General features: G+C 36.5%; 1 pseudogene; it reads right to left on the reverse strand.

The window, feature by feature from the left end:
• LOC108301493 overlaps window positions 1–2,572 on the reverse strand; it is a 9,577-nt pseudogene extending 7,005 nt beyond the window's left edge.
• Window positions 2,573–15,450: the final 12,878 nt, after the last annotated feature.

The following is a 15,450-nucleotide window of genomic DNA, read 5'->3' on the forward strand; positions in this document are numbered from 1 at the left end:
TGGGGTTTCACCATGTTGACCAGGATGGTCTCGATCTCTTGACCTCGTGATCCACCCGCCTCGGCCTCCCAAAGTGCTGGGATTACAGGCGTGAGCCACCGCGCCCGGCCCTGAGTATATCCTTTAACCCTTTCCCCATTTGTTCTGAGAATACTTGCTAGCGGCACTTGTGGTTGCAGCGATTGTCCTAAGTTTGCCACTAAATATCTCTTTTATTATTGTTTTGGCATCGCTCCAGTCTATCAGCTTTGGAAACAAAAATCATCATTCTGTTTATAGTATTCTGTTTTTAGTACTGGCATTTCCAGTTACAAAATATAGTAATTCTTGACTGCTGAAAATGTCAAATCCTAGAAATTTCCAGCATTTCTACACATGTTGTTCTCAAACAGTTGTTGGCTGAAGATCCTTTTGATGAATCTGATTTTTCCACAGACAATTCTGATAACTGAGATGATTTTGATGTTCTGTTTAGAAGTTACTCCAAGAACAGTTTTCATACGTTATTTTCACATTGAAAATTGATCAGATTTGCTTCAGCCACAAAGAGCATTTTTATGTAAAATTCAATGAATGCTGACAGCAAGCTGAACTTTTTTTCCTAAGTGCAAAAAAGGTTAATACTATTTGTAGAAATGTATTTCAAAAAATATTCTCAAATACCAAGATATGTGTATTATTTTATTGGAAAATGGGATTTATATTTTATTATGAGCCTCTAATATATATACTTATTCATAAAATGATAGAAATACATTGAATGGAATGTTATTAAAACTGCACATTTAATCTGGAAAATGTGAAAACGAACACATAGTTCTTTAGGTTACATTAAAAATGAAATATATACTTAGAAAAAATTGTCTAGGTGGAAATATACAGAAATATTAGCAATCATTGTCTTGTGTTAGAAGAAATACTCATATTGTTTTGCATTTCTAAAATACCTGTAATTAACAGGGAAAAATAAATAAGACAAAGTTTATAGTTGACAGATGTGTTTTCCCTCTGATTGTTTTTTGTTTCCTATTTCAATAAACAGGCTCTGGAGAAATGTAAAACAATCAATAATATATTTTAGTGAGACACAAGGACTTTCTTTTTTTCTTTGCTTGCTTGCTTGTCATTAGCCTTTATGGATAATGGTAAGAAGCTACTGGTGAAAAATTACTGGCATTAAGTTTCTATGAGTTATTGTGAGCTTAGTATGTCACATGTTTGAGGCATCCTTTTGTTGTTTAATTTTCAATAGAAGCCACTTTTATTTCTTCATTAAACTCTACGCCATTTTAAGACGTAATAATTTACATGGAAGAGTGTTAAGGATTTATGCCAGAATCATTCATGCTATTGAAAATCGTAGCAATTGAAGGATATATAAAATCAGACCTATAAATAGGTATAATTACAATATTTATTTTATGTGTGTGTGTGTGTGTGAGCGTGCGCGCACGTGTGTGGTGTGGTGTGTGTGTGTGTATGTGTTCCCCACAGAAATCAATTCTGCAAATATATTAGAATTGAAACTTCTATGTACATTGTATTCTCATAGCTCTGCAAGGTGGTTATTAGTATTTCACTTCATGAAAAGAAATTAAATTTCAAAGAGGTTAAATGGATTTCTCAATTCACAGAACTATTAAACTTTAGACCTGGAATCCAGATAACTTTCTGACACAAAAACCATGCTATGAAAATTGAAGACTAGAGTCTTAGAGCATTTGAGTTTGTAAAGACGGTAGTAGTTTATAGCTATAATATATACAAGATTCCTAAATAATGGTGGTGGCAATGGAAAAAAAAAAGAGAAATGCATATGACATAGGACACTGTCAGTCCATTTCTTGCTGCTATAAAGAAATTCCTGAGGCTGGGTAATTTAAAAAGAAGAGAGGCTTAATTGTCTCATGGTTCAACAGGCTGTACAGAAAGTGCAGCACTGCATCTGCTCCTGGTGAGGGTCTCAGGACGTTTTTAATTATGGCGGAAAACAAAGGAAGAACAGGCATGTCACATGCTGAGAGCAGGAGCAAGAGAGTGAGAGAAGTGGAACGTCTAGATTCTTTTAATCTGATCTTATGTTAACTAACTGACCAAGACCTCACTTATTACCAAGAGTATGGTATCAACTCATTCTTTAGAAACCTGCCCCAATAATGCAATTACCTCCCAGGCCCCACCTTTAACATTGGGAATCACATTTCAACATGAAATTTGGAGGACACAAACATCCGAAACATATCATTCTGCCCCTGGCCCCCCAGATCTCATGACCTTCTCACATTTCAAAATACAATCATGCCTTTGCAATAGTCCCCAAAGCTTATTGTTCCCACATTAACTTAAAAAAAGTTCAAAGTCCAAAGTCTCATCTTGAGATGAGTTTGTTCTTTCTATAAATTCAAAAACAAGTTATTTACTCCCAAGATACAATGGTGGTACAGGCATTAGGTAAACATTCCTACTGCAGAATGTAAATGTCAGCAAAAAAAAGGGGGGCAATTGGCCCCACAGAGGTCTAAAACCAGTAGGGCAGATACTAAACCTTCAACCTCATTTCACTTGGCTCCATGTTCTGCATCTTGGGCACCCTGGTGAGAAGAGTGGGTTCCCAAGGCCTTGGACAACTCCACCTTTGTGGTTTTGCAGAGTGCAGCCCCCATGGCGGCTCTCATGCTCTACATGTAAGTTTCCCTTGGCTCTACTATTCTGGTATGTCTGAAAAGCAATGGCCTTCATCCCACAGCTCCACTAAGCAGTGCCCTGCTGAAGACTCTTTGTGATGGTCCCACATTTGCCTTCTCCACTGTCCTAGAAGAGGTTCTTAGTTTGGGCTCCACCCCAGCAGTAGATTTCTGCCTGGGTAACTAGGCTTTCTCATACATCCTCTGAAATCTAAGTGGAAGCTGCCAAGCCTCTTTCACTCTTGCATTTTATGTACCTGCAGACTTAACACCACATGAAAACCTCCAAGACTTATGACTTGGACCCTCTGCAGCAGCAATCTGAGCTGTACCTCAGCTTCTTTGAGCCAAGGCTGGAGCTGAATGGCCAGGATATAAAGAGTAGTGCTCTGAAGCTGAGCAGGTCAGCAAGTAGTGTCTCAGGCCGAGACCCTAAATTATTTTCTCCTGTGCCTCTGGGCCTGTAATGAGAGGGTCTGCTTCAGAGTTTTCTGAAATACCTTTGAAACCTTTTCCCCATTGTTTTGGATATTACCACTTGGCTTCCTTTTAATTATGCTATCTCTAGCAAGTGGTTGCTCACAATCTGCTTGGATTCATCTCCCAAAAAAGCCTTTTATTTATGTGTCACATGGCTAGGCTGTGCATTTTTCAATTTTTTAGACTCTGTTTTCTTTTTAAATATAAGTTCCAACTTTAAGTCATTCCTTTGCTTCCTTATCTGATCATAGGCTCTTAGAAGAAGCCAGGGTTCCTTTGGAACACTTTGCTACTTAGAAATTTCTTCCATTAGATACCCTAGGTCATCACTTTCATGTTCAGACTTCCACAGACTCCTAGGACATGAACACAATGCAGCAAAATTCTTTGCTAGGACACAATACAGGTGACCTTCTTCCAGATTCCAATAACTTCCTCACTTCCACCTGAGACTTTGTCAGCTGGGCCTTCACTGTCTATATTTCAATCCACATTTTGGTCAGTAGGCTGTATAGAAAGTATGCAGCTGGGATTTGTTCCTGGTGAGGATCTCATGAAGCTTATAACCATGGCAGAAGGTAAAGGAAGAGCAGGCGTGTCACATAGTGAGGGTGGGAGTACAGGAGAAAGAAGGGGAAGGTCCCAGTCTGTTTTAAACAAGATCTCTCCTGAGCTAACTGAAAAAGAACTCACTTATCAACAAGGGGATGGTGCTAAACCACTCATGAGGGAGCTAACCTTATGAACCAATCACCTTCCACCAGGCCCCACCTTCCACTAGGCTCCACCTCCCACCAGGCCCCGCCTCCAATATTGATAATGACATTTCAATATAAAATTTGGAGGAAACATATATATTAACCATATTAGTGATGCACAATGAAATGATACTGAACCACCCATTGATTTTTTTTTCCTCAGAAATATGAATTTTAGCAAATGGCACCACTATCTATTTGTTCAATCTAAATAGAATATCAAACACACATACATAAAAGGAAATTCCAAGTCTCTTAATGACTCTCTTTGGCTAACTATATATTCTATCAGAGAGTCTTTAATATTTTATTTCCAAAATACAGACTTCCCTAATTGCATGTCAAAAATATCCTTGAAAATGTTGAAGTTGAATAAATTTTATTTGTTTGTATTTGTTTTTGAGACAAAGTCTCACTCTGTTGCCCAGGCTGGAGTGCAGTGGTGCGATCTTGACTCACCACATCCTCCACCTCTTGGGTTCAAGTGATTCTCCTGCCTCAGCGTCCTCAGTATCTGGGATTATAGGTGTGCCCCACCACCCCTGGCTATGTGTGTGTGTGTGTGTGTGTGTGTGTGTATTTTTGGTAGAGCCAGGGTTTCACCATCTTGGCCACGCTGGTCTCAAACTCCTGACCTCAAGTGATCTACTGGCATTGACTTCCCAAAGTGCTAGGATTATAGGTGTGAGCCACCACACCTGGCTGAATAGTTAAATTTTGGATAGTGGGGCTTTATATTCCCTTACCGTTAAATTACATTAATGGAGTGAAAGAGTAATGCAATGCCAGCTCATCCAACAACCCAATCCTATTTTGTCTATCAGAAAACACCTTAAAATATCCAAAGACTCACTGTTCTGTAATAAATATTTTAAAACTTTTCTTTCTAACAACACAAGAAATATTGCATGCATGGCAGATTGGATGTGCACCCTCAAACCTGGGCCTTTAAACTAAACCTCAGTGAACAAATTTAATCTTCTTCAATGTGTTTCTAATGTTTGATCCTTCCTATGACTCTGTATCTCACTGAGTTTCTTCACGAACTTTTGCAAATTCTTAAAATATATTTTCACATTTCTTGGAGTTAGGGAATATTATATGTATGCTAAACAACACACTTAATGATCACAAATATGAGACTGATTCCAATCGTGAAGACAGTAGAACTAAGCCTGCAGAGTAGTCTACAGGCTGTGCCTAGACATTTACACAATCACATGTTTTGGAGATTATCTGTGTCTCAGTCTGCTGGGGCTGCTATGACAAAAACAACAGAAATGTATGTTCTCACAGTTCTGGAGTTTGGAAGTTCAAAAGCAGAGTGTAAGGATGGTTGGGTTCTAGTGAGAGTCACCTTTCTGGCTTACAGATGGCTGCCTTATTCCCGTGTTCTCACATACTCACATGGCCTCTCTTTTTTGTTCACACCAAGAGAAAGATATTCCTGGTCTCTTATTCTCTTTTTAGAGGGAAATTAATTCTATTGCAGTAGGGCTGTACCCTATGACTTCATTTAGCCTTAATTACCTTCATAGGAGCCCTCTTGCAAAATATAGTCTGACTGAGGATTAAGGCTTCAAGAGAGGAATTTTTGGGGAACACAAGCATCCCATCTATAAAAACCTGGAAATGAATATTTATTATAGCATTTTTCAATACGAAATGTAGGTTTTGGACAACTCTTTTTCAAATATGCTATTGAAAATATTCAGAGGGTTAAAGACCAGGTCACTAGGTATACAAATACATATAGGATTTTCGGACCTTCTTCATCTCTCCTCTGGATTAATGCAACATTCTCCAAATTGGCACCTGCAATACTTAGATGCCGGGAACTCTTGACCAGCAAGAGGGTTCCAACCTGAATGGGGAGTGCGCAGGAAAAATAGGAGACAGAAAAGCGGGGTCAGGAGTTCTGGGGAGTAAGTGCTCCACCAGCAACTTTATTTTTCAAGTCTCAGAATATATACATTTTCAGGGTCTGATTGATGTCATGGTAAGGGAAAATCAAGTAGCTAAATCATCAATTCTATACAATAAGTTGACAGCTAAGCAATAGGTGGTTATAGAAGATAATAATATCTTTGGTGCTCATAAGCAAGTTTCTGTAGTAAAAAAGCTTGTTCCGCATGAATGCAGGCCATCTGGTTTCACCTGTCTCGTTATCTTTTAACTAGATTGTCCTTTTTCTCTTGTCCCGGACTTCCTTATCTCGACTTCCCTCTGCCTGGAGGCCCTGCTCCTGGGCTCAACTTCCTGTATAGTGAATACCTGCTTTGCAGTCTCACAAGGGAAGGCTCCCAACGCTTAGAACTTCTCAAGAGTTTTCTATTTAACTTCCAAAGATATTGTAACTCTTTCATATTCAGCATGGTCTCACTCCTCCCTGCCCATCTCTGCAGCTCCACTTGCCCACAATGGTGTTCTTCTATTATGTGTACGCATTCAGTCATGAATTGATGCTGTAACTTAGTCTTTGCATGTTCCTTTTCCTTTACTGAAGGCACAATTTTCTTTACATAACTGAATCTCTCTCTCTCTCTATTCAGTTATCTGAATGCCTGTTTCTGACTACTCTATTGGGACTTGTATGCCATATTGACCAATAAGATCAGAACCCTCCCACCTACTCACACACAACGATGTTTTACACTTCTTCATGCTTCTTCTTTCTGTCTTAGCTTTTTTGTGACTTCATGTTGTTATTATTATTTTTCCCACATTAAGTTGAGATAACTTATAATACCTATTTATCAACTATTTTATTTCTAGTGCTTTTCACAGAATGAACCATAACAGGTATTCAATAAAAAATCAATAAGTGAATAAATTAAGAAACTAATTAAATATTTAGCATATAGCTATGATAGCATTTGGCTGTAAATTTTATGTAGTAGCAAACAAAAGAGCTTAAAATGTTAAAAAGATTAATGTCCAAATGAAAGTGGCCATTATGAGAGTTGATAAGAAAATTTGAGAGGCTAAAAGTTAAGATTCTCCTTGGGAATTTTTAAGAGATGGATTTGGATAGATAAAGTGGGGCAGGGGAATTTAAAAACTTATACAAGCAAGAATTCATCATTATCAACTTTTTTGTTAATATGTCCACTAATTACTTGTACTTACTATTGTATATCAAGCATAGGGGTAAGCAGTTTAAAGGTGTTATATCATCTAATAATGAGATGTGATTGGTTTTATAGTTCTTGTAGAGATAGGAAAAGTGAGGCTCATAGATGTAAAGTCACAATCCCCAGGTACTTGACCTGAAAGAGTGGGGCTTCCTGAATTCCGGGTCCTTCTGAAAAAAAAAAAAAAATTGTATAGCCTTCAGCTCTTTGCCATTATGGTAAGGGGACATTGAATGATGAAATAAATTCAGACTAGAAATCAGACTAGAAGCTTTATTTTGAAATAGTAAAAGAGCAGCTCTAACAGTTCATCATTTTAAAAAGTTCTGTCAAATTATCTCATGGGAACTGCATAACAACCCTGTTAGATGAATGGAAATTATGGCTATGAAAAAGAACCAATTAAAATTTTTAAAAATTCTAATTCTTCTACTTACCAACACTGCTGGCTTCAAAGAATAATGTATTTTTAATTAAGTTGGTCTTTATTGTGACTTAGAACTGTATTATTCCCTGTTTGCCTGCAATATACCAATATAAAAATGTGAGTATTCATTTGACAGGAAGAATAGTGCTGGGGCCTTGCTACACATCAGAATCACCATGGGAACATGAACATATTGAGATCCATCAACCCTACGTTATGCAATCCTATCAGGATTTTTGAGATATGGTAAAATTCAGAATAAAAAAATAATAAAATTTCTGCTGGATCTAATCTTTGGCACTAATTATGTTTGTGACAGGCTTATTTTGGTCTTAACCTGTGCTCTTTTCTCCAGCTCAATATCCTACTTGATGTTTAGAATTCTGTTTAAGAAAAAAGATCACAGAAACAGCCAAAGGATAATTCATAGATGTACCAATCCTTTCTCATATTAGAAATTTTATCTCTAATTCTGATGTCTTTGTCCTTGTCCATTTTACTTTGGGCATGTAATTGCAAATGTAGTGTTAACAGTAAGTAGAACAGATATTGCTATTTTATTTTTAAGGATGGTTATGTGAGAAAAATACAGATTAAAATTTTATACATTAATTCAATAACTATTTGTTGATCACTTCCTGTAGGTTAAACACCGTGAAAAATGCTAAAAATACAAAGTCAAATAATATGTGATCTAGATCCTTAAGGGCTTTAAACTTCATTGAAACCACATCCCATTAAAGTGTAGCAGGTAATATGAAAGGGTTCTATGCAGGGCATAGTTTGAGCAAGATGTTAGAAATAGGAGGGGCATAGTATTTAAGGAAAAGAAACTGTAAGCTTGGATAGTCAAAGTTATATAACGACTTGTTATCGATATAATCATGATTAGTAGCCATTTCTTATGAATCTGAACCCAAGATTTTTTTTCTATTATTATGTTATGGAGATGTGAGCTAGCTGCAGTTGTTTAGATAATAAAGCTAGACAAAAGAAGCTGAGGTGGCACAGGAGAAAAAAAATCCTCAAGGAGAATTTTACAGATAAAAGAGATATAAGTTTGTAATGTAGAGTCTGAAGAGAGGGAAGAGACAAAAATGAATCTGAGGTAGCCAGCCAAATAAACTTGTGAAATCTGTTTTTACATCTGCACTCGGGTTGAGGACTTGATACTGGGGAGATGTGCTCTTCCCTTGAAAGTGCAATCACTTAAGAAATCCACATGTATGGCTGGGCATGGTGGCTCAAGCCTGTAATCCCAGCTCTTTGAGAGTCCGAGGCAGGCAGATCACGAGGTCAAGAGATAGAGACCATCCTGGCCAACATGGTGAAACCCCATCTCTACTAAAAATACAAAAAAAAAAAAACTAGCTGGGCGTGGTGGCATGCGCCTGTAGTCCCAGCTACCAGGGAGGCTGAGGCAGGAGAATTGCTTGAACTTGGGAGGCGGAGGTTGCAGTGAGCCAAGATCGCACCACTGTACTCCAGCCTGGTGCCTGGCAACAGAACATTACTCTGTCTAGAAAATAAAAAGAATCCAATACACATGTATATTCAAAGTGGACTACAAAACATTCAATGAAATAAGTCTATTTTCAATTTTAATCACTAACTCAACCTGTTATTGCACTGAAAAGGTACCAATAAAAATACTCCTATTTCCCACTTAGGTTCTGAACTAATAGAAAGACAAAAGTAGCATGAGTAGGTGAAAACCAAAATATCTACTTTATCACTGACAGGGCAGAATTGGATGATAGAGCCTAAAAGCACGTCCTGACCCAAAACTCAGGATTAGGCAGACTCACCCCCGAGTCACAAGATGGACAGGGACATACTCCTTCTGTGGCACCTTGTTTCCAAGAGAGAAAAGACGAAGGTGCTCACTTAGTTATATTTTCCCAAAATATGTCATTCAGATAAGGCACAGCTCCCTCTTAGAGACTGAGGGTAGGAACATGGTCAGAAGAGTCTATCTGTAAGTCAGAGACTGTGTCTAATATATTCGTGTCTCCTACAATGTGTTTATCACATATCCCTTACAATGTGATTATCATGTTTTCCTGCAAGAAACAGAATATTCTGCTAAAAATATTGTAATCATAAGGTTGTTGATCATTTCGCTGAATAAATGTTCTAGAAGGAGGCAATTCTAGAATCATCGATTCAGTAGCTCAATAATGAAAGAATGCAATTTCCTTTTATTGTTTTTGGTTCACAAAGTTGTCCCAATAGACTTGCCAAAGTGCCAAGTCTTCATGTGACAGCATCGGTGAGTTCAAAGGAATTAAGTGGTCTTTTTGTATTTCTCTATTTTTACTTAAATATGTGAGTATAATCTTTCCCAGAAGCCCCACATCAGCTGTCTTCTGATGTCTCAGTCACTAGAATTTGTCATTTTCTAATCCTTATCAAATAACAGATAACTGGAAATAGAATTACTACAATTGACTGATAATTGTCATAGTGTATCCTTGGACCTATTAGAGGAAACCATTATTCCTCAGCTCATTGTTGCTCTCTGTATATCTGAAATAAGTCAGAATTATTTTGGCAAAAAAGTTAAGAGTTTGAATAATATTTATCAAATCATCTTTTTGTTTCCCCTGCCCTATTTACCTTCCTATGAAAAAGATCAAAGTTTTGGTATGAATGTAATATTATTAATTTATGGATAGAGTAAAATGCTGATGTCTGTAAAGCTTGTTTCATGCAAATGCAAAATATTAATACAATTCAATTTTAGGTAATGTTGAATTATGCCAACATGAATGAAAATTAAAACGTTATCAAAATTGATTTAACCAACTAATGAAATAGAATCTCATTGAAAAATGATGTTGCCTATACAATTAAATCATTTGGGTCATTTCATTCTTTATGAACAAAGTATTCCTTTGTTTTTCTTCAGGCAGTCATCTAAAACAAATGTCTAATGTAAAATAAAAACTTCTTTGTAATATATCAAAATACAGATCTATATCTAAAATTCTGTATTTTCAACACAAGGATCTAGAGGAAATTTCCACATGTATTATAGTAAAATGAGTCAGAATTAAGTTGTTAGTTAATACTATATAACATTATGACTGATTATAATACTTGACCAAGGAACAATAGAGTAGCTATCTTCAACTTTCAAGTGTAAATAAAAAATAAGCACTTTTTGATGTAAACAAAGCTTTTGCAACATGTGTTTAAGGTAATTGGTATGCTTTAAACAGGATGTTGCAAATGTTCAGAATACCATGCGGTTAGGTGATTACCATAGGTCTTTGGTTCTTAATTATCCATAGGAAGGCCAAATGAATCAGTAGTCATGTGGGGACAATGATCACATTTACAGAAGAACATGACTCTCTGGATGAGTTTTTCTGCAAGTCTCATTTGCTATTACAGAGTCAGTAGTAGAGCATTTCAATAAAAGTGAGGTTTAAATTATGCAATATAAGCCAAATGCTGTCATCTTGGGGGCTGCCAACAATATGGTACAGAATACACATGTTTTCCAACATTTATTTTGGCAAATTTCTGAATATAGAAAATGTGATAATTTCATTCTGAAAGTCTTGCTTGTGGGAACAGAAACTACTGTTATTATAGATTCCACTAAGATATATCATTTCATTAAGGCACAAGTAAAGAAGGGGATTAGAACTTCCAGTTGTAAATTGCCCTCTTCTTCTTTGTTGCCTAGCTGTATAGAATATACTGAAAAGATTTTCTGTCTGAAGTAGCTGTAAAAATTTAGCCCACATGTCCCAAACGTCCAGCTAAATAAACTCTCTGTGGCAATTGGCATATGTGTGTGCAGTTAGAAATCAAAGAGAAATACAAGCTTTTTTCTCTAAAAAGTATACTTTGCTATTAATCAAGAGTAATGACTCTCAGCAGCACTGTTTTAGTAGCAGTTATAAAGATTAAAAATATAATTGACTCATTGATGCCTTGGATGTCCAAAAACTTCTTATGAGTCAGTATATTAAATGTCTAATTATAGGCAATGATAATTCTTTTCCTGAGACATGACCCAGCAGTGTTTTGGATTGTAAAAGGAAATAAAAGGACTAGGAATAGCTACATGACTCGTGTTTTAAAATGAGTGTCTCTTTTCCTATGGAGCAGATGAACTTTTCTAAATAGCCGCTAGTATCAGATGCTGTTTGGTTAATCTTATGATATGGGAAGACCCTAAATAATATACAGATGTCAGTCACTCTCATGAGAATTGATACTTGTCTTTATCATAACAGAAAAAAATTGTCAAAACTCAAACATCACTCACAACCCACCACCAACTTCAACATCAACAAGAAGACTAGCAAAAGGGCATTCATGTAAACACACACACACACACACACACACACACACACACACACACACACGTCAAGGGACACGCAATTCTTGAGAAAGCTGAGATATATCAGTACACACAAGATAACAAGATATACAGCGTTACTGACTGAGGTTCTAAAACCATTTAGATTTTATGTTATCTAGGGTCTAAATTTTTGTCAAATTCACCTAAATTTATAACCTCTTCTCCATTTTCCCCCTTTTATTTTCTCAGTTTTTCTCTTTCTTTTCAAAACCAAAATTTCATTGTGACCACAATTTTCTTGATGCCAATCTAGCCAGACATGGTTGACTAAGTCTAATTTCATTGCCACAGGATTTATAATTCTAGTTGCATAAGTCACCCAATTTTGTTAAAACACTGTTGATTTCTAGAAAAAAGTACATAGAAGTATATTGAGTCATTCAGAATTAAGCATATTTGTTGATTTGATGAGCACTCTCTCTGTAAGACTATAACTCCAAAGAAGCACTCATTGTTTTATGTACCTCTTAAAATATCCATGATACATCGTTAACAAGTAATTGGTTCACTGAAGGAAATGAATATGATAGTATTTGAATTTAGTAATCAATTTTATTATTTCTACATTGTTAATTTGCTCTTATTATATTTCTGAGTGAAATAAAAAAACAGACTCCTTAGATTTATCAAGTTACAGTGACTCCATAAATGTTCTATTTGTGTTGGCTTTAAACAAATAGCAGTCTAAAACAGGGAATCCATTTCACTGTAACATACTGCGTATCTTAAACTTTCATCCAACTTATGTCCGATCAATACTGTAGGCCTGAAGGAAAGAGCAAGGACCTGGCAGAAATAATGACAACTTAATGCCACTGCTTTTCTTATAAACTGGGCAGCCAATGTTGGCACTTAAACAGACTCCTTCGAGAATCCTGCAAAGACAATCTTTGACCAAGTTCTTTGGGTTCTAGTAATGTTTTAGGCTAGCACCTTGTGACACTGCTCCTCAGTCCTCACGGTTCTTGTTCCTCTTGTCTCCAGGCTCTAATCTTAGCATGAGTCCATTTGTCTCTCTCCTCTCATAATGGACACCTGTCAAAAGGTACAAAACTTTGTCCATCTGTTAGTGGAAGCGCAGTGCATTCCTAATGATGCTCCCCTTTAATTCTGCCCCTGGGAAAGGGAAACTATCTTTAGACTTATGAATTAGGAGTCAAATATGGCTCAACTGCATCTATTAATCTCCAAGGCACCATGTCATCCACAAGACATGGTATTAAGGATCCATTCCAAATCTCCCCTTTCAAGGACTGGAGAATAGTGCAAATACACTGGAATTCTCTGCCATAAAATCCTTTTCTCAGCATCCTCAGTCTCAACTCTTACATATTTAATGTAGATGATAGATTGACTCTAGCCAAACCAACTTTACAAAGTCCAGCGCTCCATAGTCAGCTGAATTAGCACCATGCTTTAGAATTGAGGGGAACTGGTGTGGACTCAATCGTTCTGTCTTTAGGGCTACAGCCTAACAAGTTATATTAACATATTTTTATGTTAAACTTAATAATGCTTTCTTGAGTTATTATGTATAATAGGAATTCTGCTAGTAACTTTACATGTGCTATTTTAATCCCCATAATAAATGTTGAATGTTATTATGATTCTTTTATAGATAAAAACCAATGATTTTGGATTTTTACATAATTAATTGAAGGCCAAAACACTTGTAACTGGAAGAGCTGAGATTAGTCCCCAGGATTCCAACCCATCCCATAAAAATTAAAGAGATTTGAAATATTATCTTTGGAAGAGTTCTTATGTGCCAAGCATTTTAGATTCTTTTACATTTGGTAACTCAGTCTTACAAAAGCCAAGAAAAAATGATAATATTCTAATTTATTAAAAAAACCAGGAGGAATTATATTCACTTTCCAATGTCACAGAGTACAAATTGTGCAACCAGAGTGGGATAATTTTTAATATAAAATCCATGAAATCCATGCACATTCAATTACACAATTTTGCCTTCTGGCAATTATGTCTTATTTATTTCATTACAAATCCAGCCTATTGCCTTAGGCTTCTTTGCAATTGACTACTTTTATTAATGTGAGTAGGTAGAGGTTTTCTTCAGCATGATTCATTCAGAGCAGTAGCATTCATTAGTTTATTCACAGTACCAATAATTGATTTTGAACTCTATCAGGCACTATGAAAAGAGATAGGTATATCAGAATAAATAAGATGTTATATTGGCCTTAATAAGCTCACTCCTCTGGGAGTAAGAGAAATCAAATTAATTACAATGTAATGCTAAAGATATTTGGTAGAACTTGGAACTATTATATTGTGAAAACACCAGAGCAGGATGCTTTAGTAATAAAACTGATATTCGAGGTGAGAATGAGAGAAGATAAAGCATGCAGGTCAGATAAGAAGACAGAAAAGGGAATATTCAGAAAGTAATAAGGACATGAATATGAAATTAGGACTAATTTGGTGTAACTGTAGCATCAAGTACATGGACAGAGGAAAAGCCTGGTTTTCCCAAAGGAAAGAAAAAGTCAATCAGTCTGACAATGCTTGTAACTGTCAGGAGTGCTATAAGAACATAGGCAGAGGTGGAAGTTTTTTCATATGTATGGCACCTCACTGGAATACCTCTTTCAGAACCTGGGAGGGTCTCTTGAAATATGTTGACATGGGCTGGTGATTCTAGTTTTTCAAAAAAGTTCATTAATAGACTTTATTTTTTGGAGTAGTTTTAAATTCACAAAAAAACATCAGCAGGTAGTACAGAAAGTTTCCATATACCATCTCTCCACTACCCCCCCATCCAAATACAGTTACCCTAATATTCTTTTTTTTTTTTTTTTTTTTTTTTTCTGAGACAGAGCCTTGCTCTGTCTCCCAGGCCAGAGTGCAGTGATGTGATCTTGGTGCACTGCAACCTCTACCTCCCAGGTTCAAGGCCTCAGCCTCCTGAGTAGCTGGGATTACAGGTGGGCACCACCAGGCCTGACAAATTTTATTTTGTATTTTTAGAAGAGATATGGTTTCAACATATTGATCTGGCTGGTCTCAAACTTCTGACCTCATGATCCACCCTCCTCGGCCTCCCAAAGTGCTGGGATTACAGATGTGTGCCATCGCACCTGGCCTAATCTACTATTAATACCTTGCATTAGTGTGACACCTTTGTCATAATTGATGAACCACTACTGACATATTATAGTTAACTAGAGTCCAGAGTTCACCTTAGGGTACACAATTTGTATTTTATCGCTCTCTGGGTTTTGATGAATGATGAATGCATGAGATTATATACTCACAGGATAGTGCAGAATAACCCCACAGCCCTAAAAGCCCTATCTGCTTCACCTGTTTATTCCCCTCCTCCTTTCCCCTGAACTCCTAGCAATCACTGACTTTCTTTGTCTTAATACTTTTTCCTTTCTAGAATACATATAGTTGGGATCATATAATATATAACCTTTCCAGACTGGTTTATTTTACTTAGGAAACTAAGGAATATGTATTTAAGGGTCCTCCGTGTCTTTTTGTGGCTTGATATTCTTGATAATTTCTCTCTCTTTCTTTTTTACTTCTTCTTCTTCTTCTTTTTTTTTTTTTTTTTTTT

The sequence above is a fragment of the Cebus imitator genome, unplaced genomic scaffold, assembly GCF_001604975.1.
Source record: "Cebus imitator isolate Cc_AM_T3 unplaced genomic scaffold, Cebus_imitator-1.0 Scaffold35, whole genome shotgun sequence".
NCBI classification, from domain to species: Eukaryota; Metazoa; Chordata; class Mammalia; order Primates; family Cebidae; genus Cebus; species Cebus imitator.